We start from the raw sequence: 16,180 nt of genomic DNA, 5'->3' as shown, positions 1-16,180 counted from the left end.
ATTGTATATATAAATTGGAATGCTCGGTTAGCTTTGTACAAATGGACTGTAAAATCTTGGGACCTTTGGTGTAACCATATATTAGATATAGTGGCTAAGCCATTAGGGAGTCTCTTTTGGAACATGTAATGCATCTTAATGCCTTTTGTATTATGCATGTGGAATCAAAATATTCAGGCTGTCATAATTCCCTGCACTTCCCCAGAGTTTCAAGCAGTAGTCTGGTGGCACCAACTAGAAAACAGTAGAGTCCTAGGTTTACCAGATTCCTGTCATTTCCAAGGCCTTCTGAATCAAAGATTAATGATGTAAGGTGTGACCCTGAAACCAAAGCCAGATTAGGAGCAGCATGTGTCACAAATTGCTGCTTGACCAGCATTGGACTAGAGATTCCTCTGTTGAGTGTGATGACATGTTTGAGCAACAACGTGATGGTGTTGGTTAGGGGGAAGGGAAGTGAGTTATCTGAGGTTTTATAAAGCTTTATAAAGTCAAGTCAGCTTATTTGTTCAAATCTTTAATAGATTGGACACCTTGCACGTAGATTCAAAAGAAGGATGGTTGGACTCTCTGGAATTCTATGCTGCAGCATGGACAACAGCCTCCCCATATCTTCCATGCAGGCAGGTATGTACTGATCCTGATGTAACTACCAGAGTTAGGCAAGTAGAATGTCAGGATCATGTTTACCAAGCCTTGAAGCATTGCTGCTGAAAAAGATTTTTGGCTACTAAGGTCAATTGGTATAATAAGATCAGAGTGAGATATCAACCCATTTTCCTCAAGAAGCACCTTCCCCTGCCACAGCAGGAATTGCAAAACCTGCGCCCACACCTCCTCCTTCACCTCCATCCAAGGCCCCAAAGGAGCCTTCCACATCCATCAAAGTTTTACCTGCACATTCACCAATATCATTTATTGTATCCATTGCTCCCGATGTGGTCTCCTCTACACAGGGGGGACTGGACGCCTCCTAGCAGAGTGCTTTAGGGAACATCTCTGGGACACCTGCACCAATCAACCACACTGCCCTGTGGCCCAACATTTCAACTCCCCCTCCCACTCAGCTGAGGACATGGAGGTCCTGGGCCTCCTTCACCGCTGCTCTCTCACCACCCGATGCCTGGAGGAAGAACGCCTCATCTTCCGCCTCAGAACACTTCAACCCCAGGGCATCAATGTGGACTTCACCAGTTTCCTCATTTTCCCCTTCCCCCCACCTCACCCCAGTTCCAAACTTCCAGCTCAGCACTGTCCCCATGACTTGTCCTACCTGCGTATCTTCCTTTCCACCTATCCACTCCACCCTCCTCTCTGACCTATCACTTTCATCCCACCCCCACACACCTATTGTGCTCTATGCTACTTTCTCCCCACCCCCACCCTCCTCTCATTTATCTCTCCACCCTTCAGGCACTCTGCCTCTTTCTTGATGAAGGGCTTTTGTCTGAAACGTCGACTTCCCTGCTCCTCGGATGCTGCCTTGAACTGCTGTGCTTTACCAGCACCACTCTAATCCAGAGTCTGGTTTCCAGCATCTGCAGTCATTGTTTTTACCTCGGAAAAAACGGCTCTAAAACCTTTCAACATTTAGGGAAAACTGATGTTAACTCATGGTTTAGATTAGAGTGGTGCTAGAAAAGCACAGCAGGTCAGGCAGCATCCAAGGAGCAGGAAAATCGACATTTCGGGCAAAAGCCCTTCATCAGGAATGTTAACTCATGTTAACTATTTTACTGCAAGAAAAAGCATTCAAAATAATGATTTTAGTATGCTCATAATAAAGCATACTCAAAGTAACAAGAAAATGTCTTTATGCAGTAACTTTCAAACCTATTCCTTCCTAAAGCACTTCATAGCCAATGAATTACTTTTAACTTCAGTCACAACTGTGATATAAATAAATCAGTTTTTACACTAAGTTCACAAGAACATGTTAGGGAGTTGGTGACTATCAGAATCTGAATTTACCCGAGATGCCAAACCAGACTGATGTAGCTTGAACTAGCATTGACCAGCATAATCCTGTTTGGTATTTATTATGTATTGACACAGAATATCTCACATTCATCTGAATAGCTTGACAGGGCTTTGATTTAATATCTGAAGTACAGCTACACCAACAATATAATACTCCTTCAAAACTGTGCAGCACTGTCTTCGTAGATTACATATTTGATTCTTTTGAAATTGGCTTTGAACCCATAGCTTTCTGATTTGGGAGTAAAGGAACTGATACAGAACCAAAGTTAACAGTCATTTGGAATGCTAAGGAAATATGTGAAGGTGAGGTTATTTGCATTACTAATCTGTCTGCTACATTTCAAGATTGCATTGGTTATTTCACCTTCTTCAATATTTGCTTAAATATGTTGCATTTCATTGAATGTTACTTAATTTGTGTGTCAATTAGGACTTTGTTAAACCTGCACTGACTTTGAAATTATACTTCAGTATTTTGCAACTTATTACAAGTTATAAACTGCTGGCTCTTGAAAATCACAACTTTTTTTCTGTTTCAGGCCAGACACTAAAAGGTTATAAAACCTTTCAATTGCTTTTGAATTACATCTGCTGCCATTCTGTGGCAGCAGCAATTTATTGCATATGGACCTAAGTTTCCCAAGTTTGCTCTTGGTGAGGAGCTGTCGCCTCTGTCATTGTCATATCCAACAGGAAGCAATCCCAAATGTAGACTCAAAGGTTGGGAAGATGATGCCTGGGACTTTTTCTTCCTTACATGGGGAAGGAATGGAAAGGCCAGATAATTGGATGGGAGATACCAGTTCCCTTCCTATATCCTCAGGAATTGAGATCTAGATGGGAAAGCACGGTGTTGCTTTTTCTGACTGAGAGCCAATTAAGGTTCCTAAATGGTCAATTAGCAACCACTTGTAAGCTGCGATTCCCTCAAACCATGGTTTCAATCTGTTCGAAAACCAATGCAATCAAAGCCATGTCAACTGTCCTGTCTGCGACAACCAGGTGTTTTGCCCACCAGTTCGTTGTGAGGGGACAATTGATATTGTCCAATTTGCAGGAAATTGGGGCAAAGGTTATAGCCAAGTGGGTGGCTGCTGAAAACCATCTCACTGTGCTTGCCTCCAATCCCCTAACCCTGCCATTAACTCTGACACTGAGCAGCCTGTGCCTTGGAAATGGTACTGTGTCCTTGAGAGGTATTGTGTTTACTCTGTTAATATGGACACTGACGCTGGGTTCTTACTGAGAACAAATATCAGAAAATTTATTTACAGAACAACATTACATCTCCATTATAGACATTGGTACAGGCTGGTCTCAAGCTGATTGACTAACTGACTTTGCTGAATGGAGGATTAGAGTACAGAGTGTAGTACAAAGTAGTGACTCTAGATGGAATTGATCCCTTCATACAAGAATATCACACAATGATATCACATACTATCCTTAAAGGTATATGCATGCCTGCCCATAGATACAGATAGAAAGTGAGGTCTGTAGATGCTGGAGATCAGAGTCAAAAAATGTGGCGCTGGAAAAGCACAGCAGGTCAGGCATTATCCAATGCTGCCTGACCTGCTATGCTTTTCCAGTGGCACACATTTTGACTCTGACCATAAATACATGCAGTATTGCAACAGCTGCCAGCTGATCTGATTGTCTGGCAGCTTTATGTGAGGCAGGATACTACTCTGCCAGGAGCTGACTGGCTGAAAAGCTCGCCAGACCTCAACTAAAAGGCATGATTAGCACTTGATATTGCAGGCCTTCTTGATATTGGGTTGGTCGGTGTATGTCTTGTTTGTACCACCACCACCACCCTCTCACCCCGCTCACCTACCCTCGCTTAGACTAAAGAAGAGAAAATTCTGGCTGATGAATCAGGTCGCCACCACATTGCACATTCCCGCGACATATAATTAGATCTGGAAAATGGTGATATATCCAGACCTTCAAGAACAAAGAGAAGTTTGAGGAACCTTGAGTAGCTGGAGAACACCCCCCAGGACTTTATGCACTTTAGACATAACAAGGGTCAGGTTCTTGAAATATAACGTTCTGTTTGTACTGCCTTCTAAATCTCCCTATTATTAACACATAGAGTATCACACAAAAATATACGTTCAGTTTCAAAGGATATAGACAAAATATTGAATTGACAATGAGTAGCAGAACATTGTCAAGTAAAAGGCATGAAATGAATTATAATGATTTGTGCTGATTCCAGTGAGAACATTATTGACAAAGCAGACAATATGTCTTTTGGACTTTCCAATCTTTTTATGCTTTTAAGCCCATACATTATAAATCATCAATAAATGATTGTTTATTTTAATCATTTATGTAATGACAGATCGAGAAAAAGATAGGGAATCATTCCTTGTATTTAAGTTATGGTATACTTAACCTATGAACACTGAGTTTTGTAATGTTTGCCAATGTAGATAGCGATTACCTATATTTTAATCTGTTTGAATGAAAATTAAATGTATCACACTGTAATATCAAGTAGTTTATGAGAGGTGGATATCACTGGCTAACCCATTTTTCACCCATTGTTCATTGTCCTTGAGAAGATGGTAGTAAGTTGTTCTTTCTTTGATATTTGCTGTCCATGTGGTGTGGTACACCCATGGGAGTGAATGGGGACTGGGAGATACGGAAGGTATAGGCTATCGAACAAATGACAATGAGAAAGAAATCATTGTGTAGTTTGAAGTCAGGATGACATGAGGATCAGAGGGGACATTACAAGTAATGATGTTCCCATTTATCTGGTGCCCTATTCTTTCATGTGGGAATGGTTTGGAAGGTGCTTTTGAAGGGAAAATTGCTGCAGTACTTTTTGTTGGTGCTGCACACTATAACTACTGTGCATTGGTGCTGGGGGGAGTTAATATTTAAGGCCGTAGGTGGGGTCCCAATCATTGGCTGCTTCTCAGGGATGCTGTGAGCTGTTGGAGCTGCACTCAACCAGAGAAATGGAGAGGATTCTATTACACTCCTGACTTGTACCTTTGTAGATGGTGGGTAGGCTTTGACGAGACAGGAAATTAATTTTTAACTGAAGATTTTCAATAAACCCTGTATTTAGAGACCTGGCCCTGATAGATTTCCAGTGACCCCCAGGATGTTGATATTCAATGACATTATTTCCGCTGAATGCCTCATTATCAAGTGGAAAGGAATAGACTATCTTTTGTTGGAATTGGTCATTGCCTGGCGCTTGTTTGGCATGAATGTTATTTGGCAGTTCTTGGCCTAACTCTCAATGTTCTCATCTTGTGTACAGGCATGAACTACTTCCGTATCTGAGGAGTTGCTAGTGACACTGAACAGTATGCAATTATCAGTGAATATCCTCACTTATGATTTTATGATGGAGGGAGGGCCATTGAAGCAGCTGAAGATATTTGGGCTAGGACACTACCTGAGGAACACCTGCAGACAAACCTTGAGACTGCAATAACCACAGCTATCTTTTGTTTTGGCTAGGTATCAATCCAATCACTGCAGAGGTTTCTCCTTGACTTCCATTGACTTCAATTTGCCACAACACAAGAAATAGGTCCAAGTAGAGAGCATGTGACCCATTGATCCTTCACTGTAATTGATCATGGATGTCGGATTTAATTCCATATTCCTCATATTCCTTGATTTTTTGAGGCTAAACTCTGTCTATCTCAGTCTTAAATCTAGTCAGCAAAGGAAAATCCATGAGTTGCTGGAGTAGAAGAAATTTCTGGTTAACTCTGTCTTAAATGATCAAATGCTTATTCTGAGGTTGTTTACTCCCTCACCTGCCCCAAGTTTGAGAATCCCTAATCAGCAGAACAACGTACACAAGACCCTTTCAGAATCCTTTATACTTCAGTGAGATTGCCTCTTAGTCTTCTCAAAGCTAGAGAATATAGGCCCAATTCTCTCAGCTTCTCATCGCTGGACTACCTTCTCATCTCAGGGACCGATCTGGTGTACAGCCTCCACAGCAAGTATATCCTTCCTTGAATTTGGGAATCAATTATGAAACCACACAGAATACTTAAGGTATGATCACATGAACCATCAAAACCCTCTCTAATTATATTCTCATCCTCTTGCAAATATTACCAGTATATCATTTGCCTTCGGCTAGTAATGGCAAACATGGCAAACACACAATATTCAACTTTCATCACCTAAGTTTAATACTTAGGACCTAAGTAATTTTCAATTAGTTCAATTCACTTCAGAGATGAAAGATTGCCTGCTTGGTAACTGCATGTTAAAACAGTGGAGCTAGACTAAGGAATGTACAGTTGAACACTAAATATTTCTACCTTACAGTTTGACTCTTTCATTTTAATTTTGTTAATTACATTTCAAGTGTAATAGCTGTAACTGACAGAGAGAGGATTTAAAAGTAGAGGAACGGATCATCCTTTCCTCACTGTCTCATGCCAAATATTACATTTGGATGTGAATATAGGGGATATGGTTAGTAGGTTTGCAGATGGCACCAAAATTTGTGGTGTAGCGAAGGTTACCTCAGAGTACATCGGGGCCTTGATCAGTTGGGTAGCTGGGCCGAGGAGTGGCAGATGGAATCGATTCTAGAAAAATGTGTAGTGCAATATTTTAATAGGGCAAATCAGGGCAGGACTTATACACTTAATAGTAAGGTCCTGGGGAATGTAGCCGAACAAAGTGAACTTGGAGTGCAGGTTCATGGTTCCTAGAAATTAGTGTCACAGGTAGACAGGATATTGAAGAAGGCATTTGGTATGCTTACCTGTATTGGTCAATGCGTTGAATATCAGAGTTGGGATGTCATGTTGCAGCTGTACTGGACATTGGTTTGGCCACTTTTGGGATATTGTGTTCAGTTCTGGTCTCCATGCTACAGGAAAGCTGTTATTAAACTTGAAAGTGTTCAGAAAAGATTTACGAGGATGTTGCCAGGGTTTGAGCTAAAGGACGAGGCTGAATAAGCTGGGGCTATTTTTCCTGGAGCATCTGAGGCTGAAGTAACCTTATCAAAGTTTATATAATTGAGGGACATAGATAGGGTTGGGGAGTCCAAAACTAGAGGGCATAGCTTTAAGGTGAGAAGGGAAATATTTTAAAAAGACCTAAGGGGCAACTTTTTCATGCAGAGGATGGTGCGTACCTGGAACATGCTGCCAGAGGAAGTGATGAAGACGGGTACAATTTCAACATTTCAAAGGCATCTGGATGGTTATATAAATGAGAAGGGTTCAGAGAGATATGGGTCAAATTCAGGGAAGTGGGACTAGGATTTCTGGTCAGCATGGATGAGTTGGACCAAAGGATCTGTTTGCATGCTGTACAGCTCTATGACTCTATGCTTCTATTTCACATTATACTTCACCTTTCAGTAAGTATTTCAGTCATTTTCTTAGCAGCATTTATGAATAGAGATTCATAATAACAAAACCTGAAAGCTTTGCTCCTTAACTCTCAACTGTTTCTTTAACCCTTTTGAAGTTGATGCTTGATGAAAAAGTAACTTGGGCAAACTCCAGAATTCTACAAATTTCATTACGAATGTGGAAACAAGTGGAGCATTCACGTTTGACTCTCACAACTCAAGGACTCTGAGACCTTGCTCATATTTTTCTGTTTGTACTAGGAACTATCTAGCTCTCAACTTTTTAAAAAATTGTTATCTGTATTTGTGTATGTATTTGATGTTGCATTTCAGGGTTAGAAAGTAATAAAATTCCTCTTTCTTACACACCAGTAAACCTTGGTAACTGGCTCCTCCATTCACTTAGCAAACTGTTTTAACTGAAGTGAGATTGCTGAGTGGTATAAAATAAATTTTGAAAAATTGTTGCAACTGACAGAGGGAAAGGGTTAACAAGAAAGGAATCAACCTTCCCCCCACTGCCCCCCCTCCCCCACCCAACCCATCTGTCGCAACCCTTCCTAATTACTTACAGTAACTGCATGCTAACTTACAATATTCCTGTATGAGTACACTCAAATCTCTCCGGACATCAACATTTACAAGTATCACAATGTTTAAAAATATCCTACTTTTCCAATTTTGCACCGATGTGAATTATGTTGTAATAAGAGTGGATTACTGATATTCAACTTCCATCAACTGATTTTAATATCTGGTATCTTCATGCTTTGAACTGTTGCTTAATGAAGATGAATACTGGCCTAAAATGGCTGCTGTGATCAACTGACCGCAGATTGAGGCAAACTTTATGAAACCAGTGTGGGGTATGCAAAACCCAGCTGCACTGAATTGATAATTTTATTTAAACACAGTGAAACCAGAAAACCATCAAGGTATTTGCATTCTGTTTACTTTGCACCTGTATAATAATCTCACCTTTGGAGATGAATTGTTCGCCTTCCAGTTAGTCATTTTTGAACAAAGAACTGCAGATGCTGGTGAACTAAAAAAAAGTGTTATAGAAACTCAGCAATTCTGGAAGCATTTTTTGAAAGACAAACTGGTTTAGTGTTTTGAGTCAAAAAGCATTCCTCTATTGAAACACCATGTTGACTTTATCATAAAATGCTATGATTTCTTAAGCATATAAATTGTTGAGATATCCTTATTGAAGATTCCAGCACTTTCCACAATAACTGATGTTAGGCTAATCAACTGGACCCTGTTTTCTTTTTTCCTCCCTTGCATAGCAGTCTCACATTTTCTACCTTCTAATCTGCTGGGACATTTTCAGAATCTAGCGAATTTTAGAAAACCATAGCCAACACATTCTGTGTTTCTGCAGCTATCTCTTTTATAATCCTCAAACTTGTACCATAGGATGCTGGAGATTTGTCCAGTTTTAACCCCTTAAGCCACTAATGATTCTTGATGTCATACTCAATCAATTGCCACTTTGATGTCAAGGGTGGCAATTTTCACCTCAGCTCAGGATTCAGTTGTTTAGGACATGTTTGGACCAAAGCTGCAAAGAGGTAATGAGCACCTCTGGTGGAATTCAAACTAAGCATCTGTGAATAAGTTATTTCTGAATAATAAACAGCCCACAATTAAGTTGCTGATGATGGATGGTACACTGACGGAGTGGTACTTACCTGGATTGATTTTGTCTTGCTTTCTATATATAGGACATGCCTAGGAAATGTTTCACATTGTATGTAGATGTAGTGTTGTAGCTGGGCCAGATCATCTTGACCAGGATGACCAGAAATTCTAAGGAATTCATCTTTAATACTAACGCCAAGGTGTTGTCAACACTCATAGCCTTTGCTGCGTCTGATAGCCTCATCTACTTCTTAATATCACATTGAAGTGAATTGACTTGACTGAAGGCTATCATTTCATGTGCTGGGGAGCCTAGGATGAGTGGGAGATAGATCTTTCACTCAGCAATTCCAACTAAAAATGGTTTCAAATGCTTCATCTTCGTCTTCTGTACTGATGTGCTGGGCTCCCCCATCATTGTTTTTCCTCCATTCATTGTTAAAATTTCAACCACCGTTCATGACTGGATGGGATCTAATCCATTGATTGTGTGATTGTTTAGCTCTATCTAGCATGCTGCTCACTTGTAGTGTCCCTACCTTGAGACCTGATGGCCTGGGTGCAAGTCCCACCAGAGGTGTATCACAAGTTGGAACACGTTGATTAAAAATATCTGTAGCAGGATTGTTCTGCTTTTTAGCTGCATATGATCCTCTATTAAAGCCTCACCAAATGGGTGTCTCACTTTCAGATTTTTAGGTATTTTTATGCCAGGTGCTGTTTCTGTCTTGCCATCCTGCACTCATTATTAAATTAAGGTTGGTTCCTTACTTGATGGTGATGGTAGAGTGAGTGAAGTGAGAAGTCTTGAGGTTATAGATTAAATTCGAAAATAATTCTGTTTTTTGTGATGCCCCACAGCTCCTCATGGATGTCCAGTTGCGTGCTGCTAGCTATGTTCTGAAGCTATCCCAATTAGCAGGATGGTACTATCATACAACATGATGATGGGTATACTCAATGTGAACACAGGACGTCATCTCCACAGGGATAATGTGGTGGTTACTCAAGGATTATCCACCAGTATTATTGTGGACTGATGAATCCATAGAGAGAGATTGGTTAGGATAAGGTCAAGTAGGATTTTTTTTCCTCTTGTGGGTTCTTTGAGCACATGCTGCAGGTCAAGTCTGACAGATTTTTCCTTCAGACACAGTCAACTTGAGGAGTACTCATGCTATTTCTTGTATTTGTACCTTTACTTTTAAGAGATTCTATCTTTAAGGAGTCCAGTACAACATGTAGATACATAAGTCTGCAACTATGGATACCTGTTATTTTGACTGGGAGTACAGGCATCACACACTGAAACCAGTTGCTGTTTTATTTGTTTCATAATTTATAATGTATTTTACAGTTCTAAACTACAATACACAGTTATTCAGTTGCCAGAGGTCATGGGGAGTGACTGATTCTCAGACCAATATCTTTAACATTGTTGATGGATGTGTAAGTTCCCAACCCAGCATAAATTCTGTGCCCTTTGCACCTTCAGTACACCTTTCAACATTAAGGGGGTATTAATTCAAGAGGGCAATGGCTGGTTAATCAATCTGATGTTTGTTTAATCTCATCTGGCCTTGAGACACTGGTGACGTCTCCAGAGCTGCTCCTTCATGACCTCTGGCAACTGAATTACTAACTCTGTTGAACCTGCCCTTATGGAGGGACAGGACATATCCTGTGATGGAGGAGACTGAGATTTGATCTGTAAGGCCTGATTCAGTGAGTATTACTATATCGGGCAATTGCTCTATGCTCGGGCAATTGAGACACTGGTGACGACTCCAGAGCTGCTCCTCTATGGAACAGCTAACCTAATTTTGAAACAATTACGCAGGTCCCAAAAGCAAGACATGTGTCTTTATCATTTCCAGTGATACCAAGCGATCCATCAATTTTATTTTTATTTAATCTTTTTCCCAATTTATCCCTAATTTACAGTAAACCGCTATCTGGCTGTGTGGAGATGTTCATGTGCTTGAAGGACTCCATGGAAAGATAAAGTTAGGTGGCATAGGAGGTATATTGAAGATGATACCCTGCAAGTAGATTATGGCAATGAGGAATAACAATCGTAGTCATGGCAAACTCTTTGACGGTTCCAGTTCCAACAGTGTCTCTACTTACATAGTCTTGATAATGGAAAAAGCCATTCCATACCAGTTCCTTGCATCAACCGGAATCCACATTTCCTTCCAATTCTATCTCTTTCTGTGTCACTCTTGGAAAGAAACTTTCTCTTGAGCCACTCACAGTGGTGAGTGATACTTTTGTGGCTGCTTTTAAACCACTCCCATTTCTTCAGCTTTAATGCTCTTGTCTCCAGAAGTTCAATTAGTCCTTTGAAAAATAGTTAATTCCCCTTTTATATGAACCACATCTTCAGTCACTCAAGCCCAAGTGATGCACAATAGTTTTGCTTGGTCTGTAAGGACAGATCTTAACCAGGGTGAGAAATAATCCAAACAAGTATATAGTTTGGAGAATTTGGAGGCAATATGTGAGTTTGGTGCAGAGTGGGAAAGATGCTTTTTGCTTGCATTTTTTGGCTCATACTTTGTCAGGTTTTTTTAAAAGCAGAATTAGTTGAAGTCCAGGATCGGGCCCAGCACAAAAGAGAGACATCACAGGTAAACCTTAAATTCATTGGGTGGTGGTAGCTTCTAATTTGACTATCTATTACAAGTTATTTTCAGATTGAAAGTCAAAAGGAATAAAATTTAGAGGTTACAAACTGAAGGACCAATATGAATGTTTTTAAGAATTAAAGAATAAGTAATTAAAATAGATATGCCGGGAGAGGGGACGTGCTGCAAACTACATGATGTGGGAGCTGGTGAACCTCATTATGGTTCATCGTGACCACATCTGTAGTAAATGTTGGTTATTTGTGGAACTCTGGCTCAGTGTTGATGAGCTTGAGTCTGGGCTTTGAACACTGCAACACATCAGAGTGTGGGAGAGTTTCCTGGATGCAGTGTTTCAGGAGGCAGTCACACCCCCCCCCAAGTTAATTACCTCAAACTGGTCTGTGGTCAGAGACACAAAGGTATGGCGAGGCAAGTAGAAGAATCCAGGAGGCAGTGCTGAAGGAGCCTCAGCCGTTGTGCTTATCCAACAGGTTTGAGTTTCTTGTTCCCTGCGTGGATGAGAATGGGAGCTGTCTGGAGAATGAGCAAACTGACCATACCATTGTGGTACAAGGAGCTATTCAAGAGGTGGGGTGGGGGGTGGGGGGGGCGGGGGGGCGATGCAGAAAAGGTGTTTGACTGGGTGGAGTGGCCATATATTTTTGGTGTCCTGGAACGTGTTGGCCTTGAGGGGACTTTTGTTAGGTGAGTGACAGTGCTGTATATTGACCCTATGGCAGCGGTCCTTATGATTGGTGTAAAATCAGATAATTTTAGCACTAAGAGAGGCAGCCGACAAGGATATCCTTTCTTGCCACTGCTATTTACTTTAGTAATCGAACAGCTGGCAGATGCCATTAAGAAGGACTCTAAAATAGTTGTCCTAGAGGTAGGAATGGGAGAGCACAAAATTACTCTTTACGCTGATGATGTTCTTCTCTTTCTGGCTAACCCGGAAAAGTCTGTAGCCTGGTTAATACAATAGATTAACTTATTCGGCATGTTCTTGGGATATAAAATTACTTTTACAAAATCAGAAGCCATGCCCGTGGGGGGCTTGGTGGGAGTGCCTGACCTGGGAGATGGAACACAATTCCCTTTCTGGTGGTTACAAAAGGTTTTCTCCAGCTGTATCGAGCTAACTTTGTGCAATTGTTTGAAAGGATAAAACAAGATCTTCACCAATGCGAAGGATTACCAATATCATGGTTAGGCCGACTTAGTCCTGATTAAAATGAATGTTCTTTCTCGTCTACTATATCCAATGAGAATGCTCCCGTTGTTGTTGCCCAGACAAATGCTGTGGCGGTTCAGTGGTTGGCTTGGATCCTTCATTTGATGTAATAGGAGCCAGGTTGCAACTTCCACAAGGTTTGGGGGGCGGGAGGGAAGATCTGTCAGATTTTAAGCGATACCAAATAAGCACATTATTGTCCTATGTAAGTGACTGGGTGTGGAAAGATCCGAGGTTGATATGGCTTGACATCGAGGCCTCCTAGGCAAGTGTCCTCTCCTTAATTTGATGTTTATGGTTAGGATGAAATCTGTTACTGAGCATTGTAGAATCCCAATTGTCATCAATTTGGTTAAAGCGTGGAGAATGATGTGGCAGGGCGCGGGCAAGCTGCTAAGACCTCATTGTTTACCCCCTTAGTAGGATTCAGGCAAGGGTCAATGGTTTCCAGCTTTAAAGCATGGGAGGTCAAGGGAGTATCCTGTCTGGGAGACCTATTTGAGGGAGAGGTCCTGGTGTCTTATGACCAGTTAGGTCACAAGTATGGGCTATCCAGTAGGGACCTCTTCTGTTATTTTCAGATTAGGGATTATATACAGAGAAGGACCATAGTTTTAACTCAGCCCTATAGGTCTGACATGGAGAGAAGAGTGCTCTGGTGCATGGACACTCTCCCAGTCAGTATTCTATATCACTTACAGAGAGGGGGCACCTTGGAAGATATGGAAAGACTCTATGGAATCTGGAGTCAGGAGCTAGGGGTAGAAATATCACTTGAAACATGGGAGGACATTTGGGAGAATGTGAAAAAGATCTCGATATGCAATTGAAGATTCTCCACAGAGTCCATATGGCCCCAGAACAATTAGCAAAATTCAAGAAAGGAGCATCTCTAAGGTGCCCTAAAATAAGCATAGAACATAGAAGAATACAGCGCAGTACAGGCCCTTTGGCCCTCGATGTTGCGCCGATCCAAGCCCACCTAACCTATACTAACCCACTATCCTCCATATACCTATCCAATGCCCGCTTAAATGCCCATAAAGAGGGAGAGTCCACCACTGCTACTGGCAGGGCATTCCATGAACTTACGACTCGCTGAGTGAAGAACCTACCCCTAACTTCAGTCCTATATCTACCCCCCCTTAATTTAAAGCTATGCCCTCTTGTAATACCCGACTCCATTCGCGGGAAAAGGTTCACACTGTCAACCCTATTTAACCCCCTAATCATCTTGTACACCTCAATCAAGTCACCCCTAAACCGTCTTTTCTCTAATGAAAACAGCCCCAAGTGTCTCAGTCTTTCCTCATACGATCTTCCTTCCATACCAGGCAACATCCTGGTAAACCTCCTCCGCACCCGTTCCAGTGCCTCCACATCCTTCCTATAGTATGGCGACCAAAACTGCACACAATATTCCAGATGCGGCCGCACCAGAGTCTTATACAACTGCATCATGACCTCAGGACTCCGGAACTCAATTCCTCTACCAATAAAAGCCAGTACGCCATATGCCTTCCTCACCGCACTATTTACCTGGGTGGCAACTTTCAGAGATCTGTGTACATGGACACCAAGATCCCTCTGCTCATCCACACTACCAAGTATCCGACCATTAGCCCAGTACCCCATCTTTTTGTTCTTCTTCCCAAAGTGAATCACCTCACACTTAGCTACATTGAATTCCATTTGCCACCTTTCTGCCCAGCTCTGCAGCTTCTCTATATCCTGCTGTAACCTGCCACATCCTTCCTCACTGTCAACAACTCCTCCGACTTTCGTATCATCCGCAAACTTGCTCACCCAACCTTCTAACCCCTCTTCCAGGTCATTTATAAAAATGACAAACAGCAATGGTCCCAAAACAGATCCTTGCGGAACACCGCTAGTGACGGCACTCCATGAAGAAACTTTGCCATCAACTACTACCCTCTGTCTTCTTCCATCCAGCCAATTCCTAATCCAAACCTCCAACTCACCCTCAATGCCATATCTCCGTATTTTCTGCAGTAGCCTACCATGGGGAACCTTATCAAACGCCTTACTAAAATCCATATATACCACATCTACCGCTTTCCCCTCCTCAACCTCCTTCGTCACCTTTTCAAAGAATTCAATAAGGTTTGTGAGGCACTACCTGCCCTTCACAAAACCATGCTGACTATCCTTGATCACATTATTCCTATCCAGATGTGCATAAATCCTATCCCTTACAATTCTCTCTAAGACTTTGCCCACAACAGAAGTGAGACTCACCGGCCTATAGTTACTAGGGTTATCCCTACTCCCCTTTTTGAACAAGGGAACCACATTTGCTATCCTCCAGTCTTCTGGCACTACTCCTGTAGACAAAGAGAACATAAAAATCAAGGCCAATGGCTCTGCAATCTCCTCCCTTGCTTCCCAGAGAATCCTAGGATAAATGCCATCAGGCCCAGGGGACTTATCTATTTTCACCTTTTCCAGGATTTCCAACACCTCTTCTCTACATACCTCAAAGCCATCCATTCTACTTATTTGTGACTCAGTATTCGCATCGACGACAATGCCCTGTTCCTGAGTAAATACTGAAGAAAAGTATTCATTCAGTGTCTCCCCAATCTCTTCCGCCTCCACACGCAACTTCCCACTACTATCCTTGACTGGACCTATTCCTACCCTAGTCATTCTTTTATTCCTAACATACCTATAGAAAGCCTTAGGGTTTTCCTTAATCCTACCGACTAAGGACCTTTCATGTCCCCTCCTTGCTGCTCTTAGCTCTCTCTTCAGGTCCTTCCTGGCTACCCTATAACTCTCAATCGCCACAATTGAACCTTCACGTCTCATCTTGAGATAGGCCGCCCTCTTCCATTTAACAAGGGATTCCAATTCCTTATTAAACCACGGCTCCCTCGCACGACCCTTTCCTCCCTGCCTGACAGGTACATAATTATCAAGGACACTCAATAGTTGCTCCTTGAACAAGCTCCACATATCATTTACACTCTTGCCTTGGAGTCTACTTTTCCAAGCCACACATCCTAAGTCATGCCTCACCGCATCATAATTTCCCTGACCCCAGCTATAACTCTTGCCCTGTAGTACACACTTATCCCTCTCCATCACGAGTGTAAAAATCACCGAATTATGGTCACTATCCCCAAAGTGCTCACCTACCTCTAATTCTAACACCTGGCCTGGTTCGTTACCCAGAACGAAATCCAGTATGGCCTCACCTCTTGTTGGCCTGTCTACATATTGTGTCAGGAAACTCTCCTGCACACATTGAACAAACACTGACCCATCTAACGAACTTGAGCTATAGCT

The 16,180-nt window shown here is 41.9% G+C and overlaps 1 long non-coding RNA gene across 1 annotated transcript in view; it reads left to right on the top strand.

The window, feature by feature from the left end:
- LOC148152087 (uncharacterized) overlaps positions 1 to 16,180 on the top strand; it is a 49,099-nt gene that overhangs the window by 17,198 nt on the left and 15,721 nt on the right. The window contains exon 2 of the long non-coding RNA XR_015754213.1: positions 525 to 627. This is a non-coding gene — a long non-coding RNA (uncharacterized LOC148152087). The remainder of the gene's footprint in view (positions 1 to 524; positions 628 to 16,180) is intronic.

The sequence above is a fragment of the Chiloscyllium plagiosum genome, unplaced genomic scaffold (assembly GCF_037043375.1).
Source record: "Chiloscyllium plagiosum isolate Xiang-an unplaced genomic scaffold, Cpla_swu_hap1 HiC_scaffold_1, whole genome shotgun sequence".
Classification (NCBI taxonomy): domain Eukaryota; kingdom Metazoa; phylum Chordata; class Chondrichthyes; order Orectolobiformes; family Hemiscylliidae; genus Chiloscyllium; species Chiloscyllium plagiosum.
This window is presented reverse-complemented; position numbering and strand designations above follow the sequence as displayed.